Source organism: Dromiciops gliroides, chromosome 4 (assembly GCF_019393635.1).
Source record: "Dromiciops gliroides isolate mDroGli1 chromosome 4, mDroGli1.pri, whole genome shotgun sequence".
NCBI lineage: Eukaryota > Metazoa > Chordata > Mammalia > Microbiotheria > Microbiotheriidae > Dromiciops > Dromiciops gliroides.
This window is the reverse complement of record NC_057864.1, coordinates 89,802,766-89,816,104: the sequence shown is the minus strand read 5'-3', so window position 1 is coordinate 89,816,104 and position 13,339 is coordinate 89,802,766.

The window sequence follows — 13,339 nt, the reverse complement described above, 5'->3', positions numbered from 1 at the left end:
TCACTTCTGGAGGAAATGGTGAGTTTTCTTTGCCCTAATCTCTATCTTTTTATGTCCTAATGCTACTTTCTCTGGGTATTGAATGTTGTTCCTTAATGATCATAGGAGTGACTGATACAATGGATCTTCAGATATTCACTATATTCTAATGAATCTGATTTAGGGCAAAGTATGGCTTCCTGGGGCAGGTGGGTGGTGCAGTGAATAGAGTGGTGGGCCTGAAGTCAGGAAGATTAAACTTCCAGAGTTCAAATCTGGTCTCAGATAATTACCAGATAATAGGCTAGTCAGTTAATGTTCAGTTTCTCACCTGCTAAAAAAAATGAAATAGTGAAGGAAAATTCACCAGTATTTTTTCAAGGAAACCCAAAATGGGGTTTGATACTAAAAGTCAGACATGACTAAAATGGACAATAATACTTTCTCAGTTTGAGATTTTCAAGCTCCTGACCCTTTATTTTCAGTCTGGGTAACATAATTGCAGTCTTCTTCCTGGTTGAAGCCCCAATAGAGTGTCGTTGGTACCAGTTATTGTCAAATAACTTCAGGCTCTTTAGATTCCATGCAACAAAACTATAGGCTTATCCTTGGTCTCTATTCTTGACCATGGTGACTTAGCTATAGGCCCCACTCCTGATTCTGCAATCCAGATGTAGTATTAGAGACACATAGCTGCTGCTTAGTTTTATTTCTGCCTCTTGCCTAGTAAACCTGTCATTGTTCCTTACTACATAGGTATAGACCTCCTCACATTGGATCCATCACCCTAATTCTTAAACCTTCCTCCACGGTGCCCCAAAATCTCTGACTAGGCTAGAAAAATATCTCACTGTGGTTTTCCTATGAATCTCCTGATCAGTATTTGGTCTGGTGCTCTACTTGAGTCTTTCTGCTACAATCATGGGAGAGACCAATACTGTACTACTTGTTTCTACTCTACCAGTTTTGTTTTTATCTCAGTTCAAACATTTAGAAGGCTGAAGCAATCACTGAATTGATGCAACTTTGTAACTTGCAGAAATACAACCTATGATCATTATATTGATTTAAAGAATATTACAAAATGTAGAACCTCATAGCTGAAAGGAACTTCTGAAACTATCTACTACCATCCATGTAGAAATCAAGAATCCTCTCTATAAGTACCCAAAAAGTAGCCATTAAGACATTTGCCCAAGGAAAGCTCATGATGGAGAATACATAGAGGCAACATACTCCTATCTACTTCACTGATTTTAACTGGGAAGCAGTCTTTGTAAACTTCAAATTTCAAAACAGAAGTAAACTTAGAATTCTTTTAGTTCATCCTTTCAGATAGCTCTTACAAAAGAGCTCTCTGTAAGTCATTTTTCTTTAAGCCACCATGTAAAAATCCATTTCTTCTAGGTGCTCTTTTCCTCTCAAAGTCACAGTGTTTATTCTCTGAAAGCACTATTCTTCAAATACAGATTCCTTAACTGAAATTTTTTTTTAAAAATCTGATAATCATCCCTACCAACAGCTACCTAGGTATCTCAGCTGATAGCAGTTTTACCAAATCTTTTAACCTACACTTCAACTAACAAGCCTACTTTCAAGGGAATAATCTTTAACATAATGAATCATAATAAAAAAAACCTGTGCTTTGCTTCTCTACAATTAGAATCATTCTTTCAAGCTATATGGCATCAGACTCATGTCTTCTTGAACACATTATGATTTTGTTTTTGTTTTTATCTTCCCTCCAGCTCAAAACATGAAGTACTTAGGAGGTCTATTGTACCTCTAAAGTAATAACTCACAGCAATAGATTATTTCAGGTAATCCTCTCATCCTCTAGGGGGCTTAAGTATATCATTACATGTTGCAAATTCAATTACTTTTTTGAACACATCTTCTCCAGACCAGGGCTACTCATGTGTCCCACAGAGATGATTGCTAAGTGTATAGAACAGTTGTAATTGGCCTCTGGTTGCTCCAAAGTTGGTGATATAATGTGGAATCTGTAAAGGTTATTCTGGGAGAATGGGGAGGTGGTGGATGGATGTTATTGCACCTGGAGATAAATAGGTTGCAGACAAGATGAAAGAAAAGAAGCATTAATGAACATCATTCATATGCATATAGAAATAAATATTACAAAGATGACTACTAATTTTCCTTTGTCCTTTCATATGTTTGTATGTTTACTGTTTAAAATATGTCCCACAAGGGTCAAATAAAAGTTTCAGATATAAAGTAGAGGGACTCTGAACAATTTATAATCTACTGCAGTTTGAAAAATAGTTCCCAGACTAAACTGTCTGAGATGTCTTTCAATTATGATTTAACTATTCTGTAATCTGTATATTATTTTATAGACATGTTTATGAAAGAAATAAATATATTAACACCTAATAGTGCATAGCTATTCATATAATGTCTAAATTCCTCTTATGTAAGTCACATTGAGATCCTCAAAGTGATTCTTTTAGAGAAAATATAGCATATAATGTGATTTTACCTCCCTTCTTTCTCTCTTTAAGTTGAATTTAAAATTTTTACAGGTTTCACAAAAAAGTTCTATTTACAGAACAACTCTGAAACATGTGCAATCTGCATTTGGACTAGTAATCTTTAAAGAACAATGTGATCATCATGCTTCAATTAGCAGTAACTCTGCCAAAAAAAATCCTCAGTACAAATTAAACCATTACTTCAGACATCTTAAATTATTAGTAATAAGAAATCATTGTTCTTACTGCACCTCCAGAAGAATATGGTGTGTCAACTCCCCACTTCTGGTTCTTCAAGGTAATATAATTTAGTCAGGTATCAACTCTTTTTATATAATGTTGACTCATTTCTAATTAACAGAGATGTACCACTGAAGAACAAAAGCAAAGCTGTGGCAGAGTTCATCCTCTCATTAGGAGGATTATTTGCTTCAGAAAAGAGTCAAGAGTTGTGTTCTTTCAAATCCAAAGAGAAAGGTGATTACAATGATTCTGTCTCAGAGGTTCAGCTGGTGATTTCAAAATAAAAGTTAAACAGGTTTAGCAGAACCTCTGCCAAAGAACCAAAAAGACAAATATTGTAATGAACTATTACATGACAGGAAGATTGATAGAGCTTATTCATCTATTTCTATATATTAAAACAAATCTTGTAAATGTCAGTCCTATGTACCAGTTTTCATTGAAATAGATAAAAATGTAAAGACATTTTAAATTTACTCTGGAGATCTTTCTGGTGTTATGGGATGCTTATTACTTATGTTCACTAGCCCACAATTGAAAAATACTATGTATTCTGAAAAGGAAATGGATTCCATTTGAACTAAAATTGAAAGATTAAAAGTGATGAAATCACTCCCTATAGTATCTCCCAATAGTCTCATTTCAAAAGGAAATCCATTAGGAATAGAGTGAATACAATTCTGTACTACATCTAAAGCTCTGAAACTCCATCTATGAAAGTAACCAAGGCCAGAATTGTCCTCCAGTAATTTGAGGCTTTCACCTATCACACAGTGAACCTTAAGGGATTGTTTAACTATTCTTTAAGTCATACTTCTATACCCATCTTAAATTTTTCAAATCACTTTGTAATGAAAATCTTGTGGTAAAGTCATTTCTTGACCCCACTAATGTTTCAATTTCAGCTATACAGTCTGAACTCATCATAATACATTCTATTATTACCATTCCCATCTTACAATGTTAAACTCAAATAACCAAATAATGGTTCTAGTCCTATACTGTCTTCCTTGAGCTATATATTCCCACTTCCACTGCTATTGCATGTATCAAAAAAGCCAAGCAATTTGTTAGCAGGGAAAAGAAATATAGGATTCAAAGAATCACTATATTTCAGAGTGGGAAGAAACCTCAGAGGTAATATAGTCCTTCTTTAGGATTTCCCTCAGGAACATCTCCTAGAAGTTCTCATCAAGTCTTTGCTTGAAGACCTACATTGATGGCAGTCCCACAACAGAATAAAGTGGTCTGTTTCACTTTGGAACAATTCGAATTGTTATTTTTTTTCTTTTGTAGAGGCTATAATGACTTCTCTATAATTTCTACCCATTTCCCTTATTTTGACTATACTTGCTGAGTACCTACTACTAGTTTAAAGATACCTCAGAAACTCAAATAGAGAAAAGCCAAAAGAGTGTAGGGGTGCCCATCTTTCTACAGTATAGAAATCAAGAAATCCAGTGGAAAATAATTGTTGTTGCCTATAAATACTGTCAAAATATTCATGTAGCATTTACAATCAAAGAACTAAAGATCTAGAATAAGCCAAATTTATGAAAACTACTTGCAATAACCTTCCAAATAATGATAAACAAAACAAGGAAAGACTGATTTGCCAGAGATCAATTGATATGTGCACCCTTCAATACTTTTTTCTTGCCCTTCACTGTATCTATAGTATGTAGTATTACACAATTATTTTCTTAAAAATTCATTGACTTTTTAGTTGTTCTAGCTTTTTTAAAAGGTATTTTTCTATGAAGACCTTGTTGAGGTTTGTTGGTTTTTTTTTTAGCAACATATCTTTCTTTTTCTTTTTTCCCTCAGTATAAGCACCATAAATGAAGCCAAGACTAAAAGGGAAAACACACCTACTTCTAGGAAGTCAAGATGAGCAAGCAGAAACAGATGTGGACCATCAAAAGTTTCTTTGGTGACAAAGTAGATCAAAGAAGATAACAAAGGCTTATTTCTTGGCTTTTAACTCCTTCTTCTTCTTTTTTTTTTTTTTAGTGAGGCAATTGGGGTTAAGTGACTTGCCCAGGGTCACACAGCTAGTAAATGTTAAGTGTTTGAGGCCGGATTTGAACTCAGGTACTCCTGACTCCAGGGCTGGTGCTCTATCCACTGAATCACCTAGCTGCCCCTTAACTCCTTCTTAAAGTGGAGCACTGCTTCCAGGACACAGTGTCCCAAGTTTTAGGGGGTCCCAGGTGGTATAATTTAAGGAGAGCCTTGTTCTCAGCCTGCCTGGCCTGTAAGTAATGATGCACCTGCTTGCTCTTTAATCCACAAGCAGAGATCTGATTGAAATCTGATTCTCTATGGTAGCAAGTTTGTTGTGCCTGTGCCCCTCCCACACTGGGCTGCCGCCACACAAGTCCACTTCCTGAGCAACACAGCAGCATTCTGCCTCTGCTCCTACAGATACCCTTACTATTTTCCACTGGACCTCCTCACCGTTCTGTGAGCCAAATTTCAGAAGTAGCCACTGATTCTGATGATTCTGAGGCTCTGGAGGCACAGCCTGCCTAGGGTTGGATTTGTGCCATGTGCTGAGCAACTCTCTTACCCTGGTAAAGCAGATCTTCCTTATCATCCCTTTAGGCCATCTTTGGCTGGTAAATGAACTCTGTTCTTTTGAAGGTTCTGCTACTCCAAGAATTGTCTTATGGCATTTTTTTGAAGGATGTATTGTGTAGGGAGCTCAGAAAGTTACAGCCTTTCCTGTGCCATTGTGGCTCTGCCCCCCAGCATTTTATTAAAATTATTTGAACTACAGATCATCTAAATGACCATGGAGAATCAACCATTCTTTTTTCATTTCAAATTAATTCACTAAATTATTTAGTCATACCAAATGCCTTTAGGTTTCACTGAGATAATCAATTTGATTCAACCAATTTTGTTCTTTTTCCCCCTTTTACCAAGTATGTTACCTGAATGGTGGAGAGGCTAGGATTAAATATTAGCTTGTTCACAAAAACAGGTTCTCATTTGGATGAATGAGTGAAAAAAATTGTTAAGCACCTACTGTGTACTAAGCATTGTCCTAAGCACTTTCCAAATATCTCATTTGGTCTTCCCAATGACCATATGAGTCAAATATTATTATTATTATATTTTACAGTTGAGGAAACTGAGACAGATCAAGGTTTAGTGAGTTACCAAGGATCACTCAGTGAGGGAGTTTCTGAGGCCAGATCTTAATTTAGGTATTCCTGACTACAATACTTTATCCACTACTCCACCTAGCCACTTTATGACTTTCATTCTATCATTTCTTTTGGGTATTGGTGTTGCTATGATTTGTTTGTTTGTTTATTTTATTTTTTGATGAGGTTATTGTGGTTAAGTGACTTGCTCAGGGTCACACAGCCAGTACGTGTCAAGTGTCTGAGGCCAGATTTGAACTCAGGTCCTCCTGAACCCAGGGCTGGTGCTCTACCCACTGTGCCACTTAGATGCCCCACTATTATTTATTTTTGAAGAGGATCAATGACATCCTCTTTTCTGTTTTGTCTTGCCTCATTAAAAATTCTATCTCTATTTTTATATGCAAAATTAGCGTTCAGTGATACAATAGGAATCACTGAATATTTCACTGAAGGCATTCTATTTTGTGGGTGTATGATACATTCACATTTAGTCACATGATATTCTAAGCACTTGTTTTGCCTTGCTGTGATTCATTACTTTAGTCATTTAACAATATTTCAGAACATTAACCTTTCCATAAAACATGTACATTTTGCCCAGTTTTCCTGAAATATTTTGACTCTATCATGTTTATTAGAATTAATAAGTCATTTTAGTCAAACAAATCATTCAGATATATTTTAATAATTTTTCTGAGTTACATAGAAATATGTACTAAAGTTAAGAAGTTGTACTAAGTGATTGCTAAAGTTTCTTTCAGTTTGAAATTCTATGTCCAATAAAAGAAAATGTTTTAAAGAAAATGACTTTGGAAACTTATTGTCTTATGTGTGAGCATAGAGAATGGACAATAATCCTGTACTTTTCCATGAAAATTATGTTAGTAAGATTTGAAAATAATAATCTAGTTAATTATTGTTGAATTACAATGATAATTCTGCACAGGCTGTAACATTGTTAATTGCTGCATTAAAACAGGGTTGAACATGAATTATTGTAAATGAGTTCATGATTAACACTAGTAAATACCCAAGAATTTGGAAACAACAAAGCAATCATTTAATTCTCCTTCTATCTCTTAGTACTCTTCATTAAAGCACCACATTTTCTATCTTTAATTGATCTATTTTTAGGTTTCATTTGGGCCTAGGGAAAAAATACTATTAAAATTGTGCTCTACAATGCAATAAAGTAAATCAAAGAAATATATTTTAACTTGGTTCCAAGAAAAAATGGCTATACTTAGTAGCCCTGAATTTAAGTTCTTGTTTTACCATTTACAAACTTCATGACCTTGGGCAATTTGCTTAACCTCTGTGAACTTCTATTTCTTCTTACTTCAAATGATGATAAAGATGGAGAGAATGATAGATTATAGTCAAAGAATCTCAGAATTATTAGGAACCTCAGAAGACATAATCCATTGCAAGACTGGCCAAAGATTTCATCTATAGTATTCCCTACATATGATAATCTAGATTTCCCTTAAAGACTTTGAATAGCAGACAGCCCATTCCACTTTGGAATAGTTCTAATGATTATATAACTTTTGCTGACTTTTTACTGACTGAATAAGAATCTGTAAATTCACAAATTGCTTTTGCTTCTGCCACCTTTAGGAAAATGGAACACATTTAATCCGTTAAAATATGATAGTTCTTCAAAGACTTAAACATATTTAGCATACCCTGACAAGTTTTTTTTTCTACTCTAGGTTGAACATCTTTATTTCCTTTAACTGGTCTTCATGCAGCACTATATTAAAGCCTTTTAAATCCTGATAACTATCCTCTGAGTTATATCTATCTCGTTAATATTTTTTTTCCTAAAATGTGGTTCCCAGCACTGAATACATTGCTCCAGATGTGGCAAGACCAGTTGAAGGTGGAGCTAAAATATCACCTCCCTCATGCTGGGCATTATGCAACGATTAAAGCAATTCAATAGAAAAGAGAAGGAAGAAAGGAAGGAAGCATTCATTTAGTACCTACTTTGTTCTAGACCGTGCTGTGTACTTTACAAATATTATCTCATTTGATTCTTACAACAACCTGATATATGCTATTATCTTCACCATTTTACAGTTGAGGAAACAGATGCAGACAGCAGTTACTTGAGTTTTTCATGGACATATTGCTGTTAATCTAGGTCTATATTTGAAATCAGGTTCTAGGTCCTCCTGAATCCAGGGCCAGGGCTTTACCCACTGTGCTACCTAGCTGCCCCCAATCTTTTTTATTTATCACTGAACACATTAATTATCTCATTTGTTTTTGTATGATTTTGAAATATGATTAGCATTCATAAAATTGATAAACAGCACATAACTAAGGACAGAAACCTGAGGCACTCTCATAAAAATCTCCCTAAATTATACTTTAAATCGAGTCATTAGGCCAGAAGTGATGCAATCTATTCATAATATAGTCTAACCAATATTTTTCCATTATGTCTTTGAAGGACATCAGGGGCTTTATTGATGGCTTTAATTTTTGATGAACTCTTTACAGCTTGTATGATTGCTGAACCATTATCATGATATTTTGAAAAAGTAATGGAAAATGCATATTTTGATACAATATAAGACAGGAAAATGACATTTGTTGTGAAATTTTTTTTTAATGTAGGGGAGGGCAGAGTCTTCAAACTGAATAATAGGAAGCTTCACTCCAAGTCCTGGAAAGTAGTATACTGTATTATAAAATGTTAGTAAACATCTACAAAGAAGGAAATAATAAGCACAAACAGCAAATGACTTCATCAAAAATAGGTTATACCAAATGAAACTCATTGCTTTTTAAAATGAATTGTTATTGATTTATTTTATTCTTACATTCATCCATTAGGATATCTCCCCTTCCTTCTCCCTAAAAGCCATACTCTTTAACAATTTAAAAAAAACAAAGCAGAAGAAAAAAATTAACAACAACACTGAATAATACATTAAAAATGGACAGTGTATGCAATGTTACAACCCTGTGTCCTCCCCCCATTCTTCAAAAGTGGTGATGAGGGGCAGCTAGGTGGTGCAGTGGATAGAGCACCAGCCCTGGAGTCAGGAGGACCTGAGTTCAAATCCAGCTTCAGACACTTAACACTTACTAGCTGTGTGACCCTGGGCAAGTCACTTAACCCCAATTCCCTCCCAAAAAAAAAAAAACAAGTGATGATGAAGTTGTCTTATATTTTCTTTAGACCAAAGTATATTATTTGTTATTTTGCAATTTTTGTTACTCTTTCTGGTGGTCTCTCTATTTGTATCTTTTTAGTCATTGTGTATACTCTTTTCTTAACCTAGCTTGCTTTACTTTGAATCAGTTTATTTAATGTCTTTTAATAATCTCTATGTTTGTCACATTCATGATTTCATATAGCATTAAATATATCTTTACATTCACATACCACTATTTTATCGCATTGCCCAATCAGTGGGCACCCATTTTTGCCTCCATTTCTTGAATGTTAGGGGATTTTTTAAACAGGATTACTAAACTTAATTGGATAACATTTTAAAAATAATTTACTTAGATTTAAGTAAAGCAAATGCCAGTAAGACTTATGATCTTCTTTTGAAGAGAGATAGAGATATATACAAAAGATTATATTATAGTTAGAATATTTAGAACTGACAGCCTAGCTGAACCCAGAAAGCCATTATCTATTTTTAATATTGTCTTGTACAGAAATATCTAGTGGAATGCCTCAAGGATCTGCACCTTTTAAATTTGTCATCAAGACTTAGTAGAGATAGCATCTATATCACATTTGCAGATGAGACAAGTAAGGAAGAATAGTTAACATATTGGATGATTTCAGATACCATGAACACTGCATGAATGAAACAAATCTACTTGAGTCTAGTTTGGAGGAGTTATAAAAATTATAAAGTTAACAAAATAAAAATTATTTATGAATGGAAAAAAGAGAGATAGCAAAGATGATAGAGAACTGGCTTTGGATTAAGAAAATATAGAAATTAATTATCAACTCTAACATATTTGGTCAAGTGACCCGCTTAATCTCTCAAGTCACTTATCTGCTCTGTGTTGTAGGCAACTTTCTTAGTCTCTAAATTACATATAAGCTACCACTAGGTATTGAGATGAAGAAGGAAATGGCAAACCACTCCAGTGTCTTTGCAAAGAAAACTTCAAATGAGGTTCCAAGGAGTTGGTCATGACTGAAACAATTGAACAATGACAACAATAATTGGGCAGGAATGGAAATCCTCATTAAGATTTATTTCCCTTTAGGGGGCCCTAAAGCACCAGCCCTGGATTCAGAAGGACCTGAGTTCAAATCTGGCATCAGACACTTGACACTTACTAGTTGTGTGACCCTGATCAAGTCACTTAACCCTCATTGCCCTACCAAAAAAAAAAAAAAAAAAGATTTGTTTACCCTTAACAATGATATCACTCTTCTACTTCCTATCTTAATGGTGAAGAAACACAAATTAAACACATTTGTAAGAGAGAGCTGACACTTATAACTCTAAAAATATTTTAAGACTATTGTCTTATTGTCTCTTGTCAATAAAAATTTATAAAATAAAAAATATATTATAAAATAAAATTTAAAAAGTTTTTATAAAATAAAATAAAAACTTATGTTTCACATAAGTTACTAAATTATTGTTACTACAATTAAATAACTTTTCATAAATTGAAGAGATTTTAAACCTCTACCACTCTAACCATAACAGTATTCTAGTGAGAAGTGAATGGGTATTATTCCTTTACATATGTTATCAAAGATAGGTTTAGTAGAAAAATGATGGATTGATCACTTGCCAGAAGTTAGGAATACAATTTTGGTAACCCATTTACTTGACTGATACTTATATAATGTCAGAAGAATTTGAAGAATATCTCTAGCATATTTCATGGGTCCCCTACTATGTGAGGACAGGGGCAGGAATCACAAAGGATGTGCAGGGATAGATGAGCTACTATCTATGGCTTGAGAAGGGATATCTTCTGCTTTGTTGAGATACTACTCCATTTGAATATTACAAGTACTTGGTCTATTTAAGTACTTTTTCCATCATATTTCTTTGAATGGTTCAGGTATTTGGGTAAGTCAATAAATAGCATAAGAATGAAATTTTTATTTCTGGATCATGGCTTAAAATATAGGAATGATAAGATGATTGTACATAATGAGAGCTGTAAAGAATCTTTATATAGAGGTTTAAAAATCTAATCAAGAGAGATAAAATGGAAAAGAAGGAGAGGAAAAAATGGTACCTACAGATAGTCACCAAACTTTTGCTTTGTTCCAGGCACTGTGTTATGCTTAGGGGTTTTAAAGATAGGCACAATATTGTCCTTATCTTTTCTTCAAAACATTTTTAAACATTGTGTTCCAACTTCTCTCCCTCCCTCTTCACTCCACCCCCCAAGAACTCAAGCAATCCAACATTAGTTATACATGAGTAGTCATTTAAAACATCTCCACATTATCCAGGTTACAAAAGAAAACAGTCAAAAATAAAACTTCATATCAAAGAACTATCACAAAATATATCCTTCAATCTGTTTTCAGATACCACCAGTTCTTTCTCTGTAGATGGATTGCAATTTCATAAGTCTTTCAGAGTTATCTTGGACCATTGCATTGCTGGAAATAACCAAGTCATTCACAGCAGATCATCTTACACTATTCAAAACATCTTTAATTAAGGAGAAAACAAGCAAATACACATACATATAAAATATTTACAGTATAAATGGAAAGTAACCTCACAAGGATCACTGTCAATGAGAGTGGTGGAACATAGTAAGAAAAGGCTGCTTGGAAAAAGTATAACTTAAGTTTATTCTTAAAGGAAGCCATGGTAGATAAGCATTGAATATGAGGGGAAAATATTTGAAACATAGTGAAGACCAAGAGGAAAAAATGTGTCAGATCCAGTGATCATTTATATTATGCAAGGAACAGCAAGCAAACCTGTTTCACTGGAATATAAGAGTACATTCTGGAAAGTAAAGTGTAAGAAGACTGTTAAGATTGGAAGAATTCAGGCTGGGAAAGCTATAAAATACAAGAAGATTATTTTTTTAACCTATGAGTTAATAGGCAGCCAGTAAAGTTTGCTAAATGGGTGAGTCAGATTTGGTCTTCAAGAAAATTAATATGACAGTTGAGTCGTGGGTATATTGCAGTGGGGAGAGACATGAGATAAGAAGAACAATCAGAGGTCTATTGCAGTAATCCAGGCATGAACTGAAGAGGCTGGCAGCAGGGTGGTGACTGTGTGAGTAAAGAGAAGGAGATGTATATGAAAAATGTTGTGATTGCAGAAGTAACAAGACCTGGCAATATATTAGATATGTAAGGTGAGTTTTAGTGAAGAACCAAAGATGATACCCAGATTATGAGCATGGGTGATTGGAAGGATGGTAGTGTCTTTCACAATAATAGGAAAGTTCAGAAGCAGGAAATATTTGGAATAAAGATAGAGTTCTGTTTTGTTAAGGTTGAGTTTTAGATGTTTATAGAACAGTCATTTCAACATATCTAATAGGCAGTTGGTAATGTGAACCTGGAGCTAAGGACAGAGGTTGGGGAAAATTTTGATAATATCCATATATGGATAATAATTGAATACATGGAAGCTGCTGAAATAAGGAATTGAGATATAAAGGTTAAAAGAGAATATCTAGGAAAGAGCCTTTGAGGATACCCATGGTTATGGCCATGACCTGGAATAAGATCCGGTAAAGGACACTAAGAAATATACAGATAGGTAGGAGGAGAACCAAGAGAAAGCAATGCTGCCAAAACCTAGAGGGGAGACAATGTCCTAGATAAAAGAGTTGCTGGGAATATCAAAGGTGGCTAAAAAGTGAGAACTGAAAAAAGGCCTTTATATTTGTCAATTAAAAGATACCACAGAGTCATCACAACATAGGAAGGAAAATCCTACTTAAGAAACTTATTAAGTTCATAGGATATAAAAATCAGGAAAGAAGCATTAACAAATCCTAGGACTCCAAAGTCTATAAACAGCTTCATCAAACATATATTGCACGAACTAGGCATTACAATGTATGTGAGCAAATCTGACTTCAAAAGTGTTACTAAGAATTGGTGATATGAGACTCCTGATTGATATATGACCATGAATGAATATATCTTATTAAATAAACAGGATAGTTAAAGGGTGGCAGAGTAGCATTGTATGTGAAGAAGACATATTCATATGGTTATACAGGAACGACATAGGGAATCACAGTGCAAATGATTTAAATAAATTTGAAGGAGGCAAAACACAATTATATTGTAATCAAAGCATAATACAGACCACCTGTCCAAAAAGAACTAGATGAAGTGCTTCAAAAATAGTACAAATCTGGTATAGAAATCTGATATAGACATATTGAGTGACTTTAATTATCTGCATGCCTAGTAGAGATCGCAACAAAAAAGCAACCAATAATAGCTAAGAATTTATAATT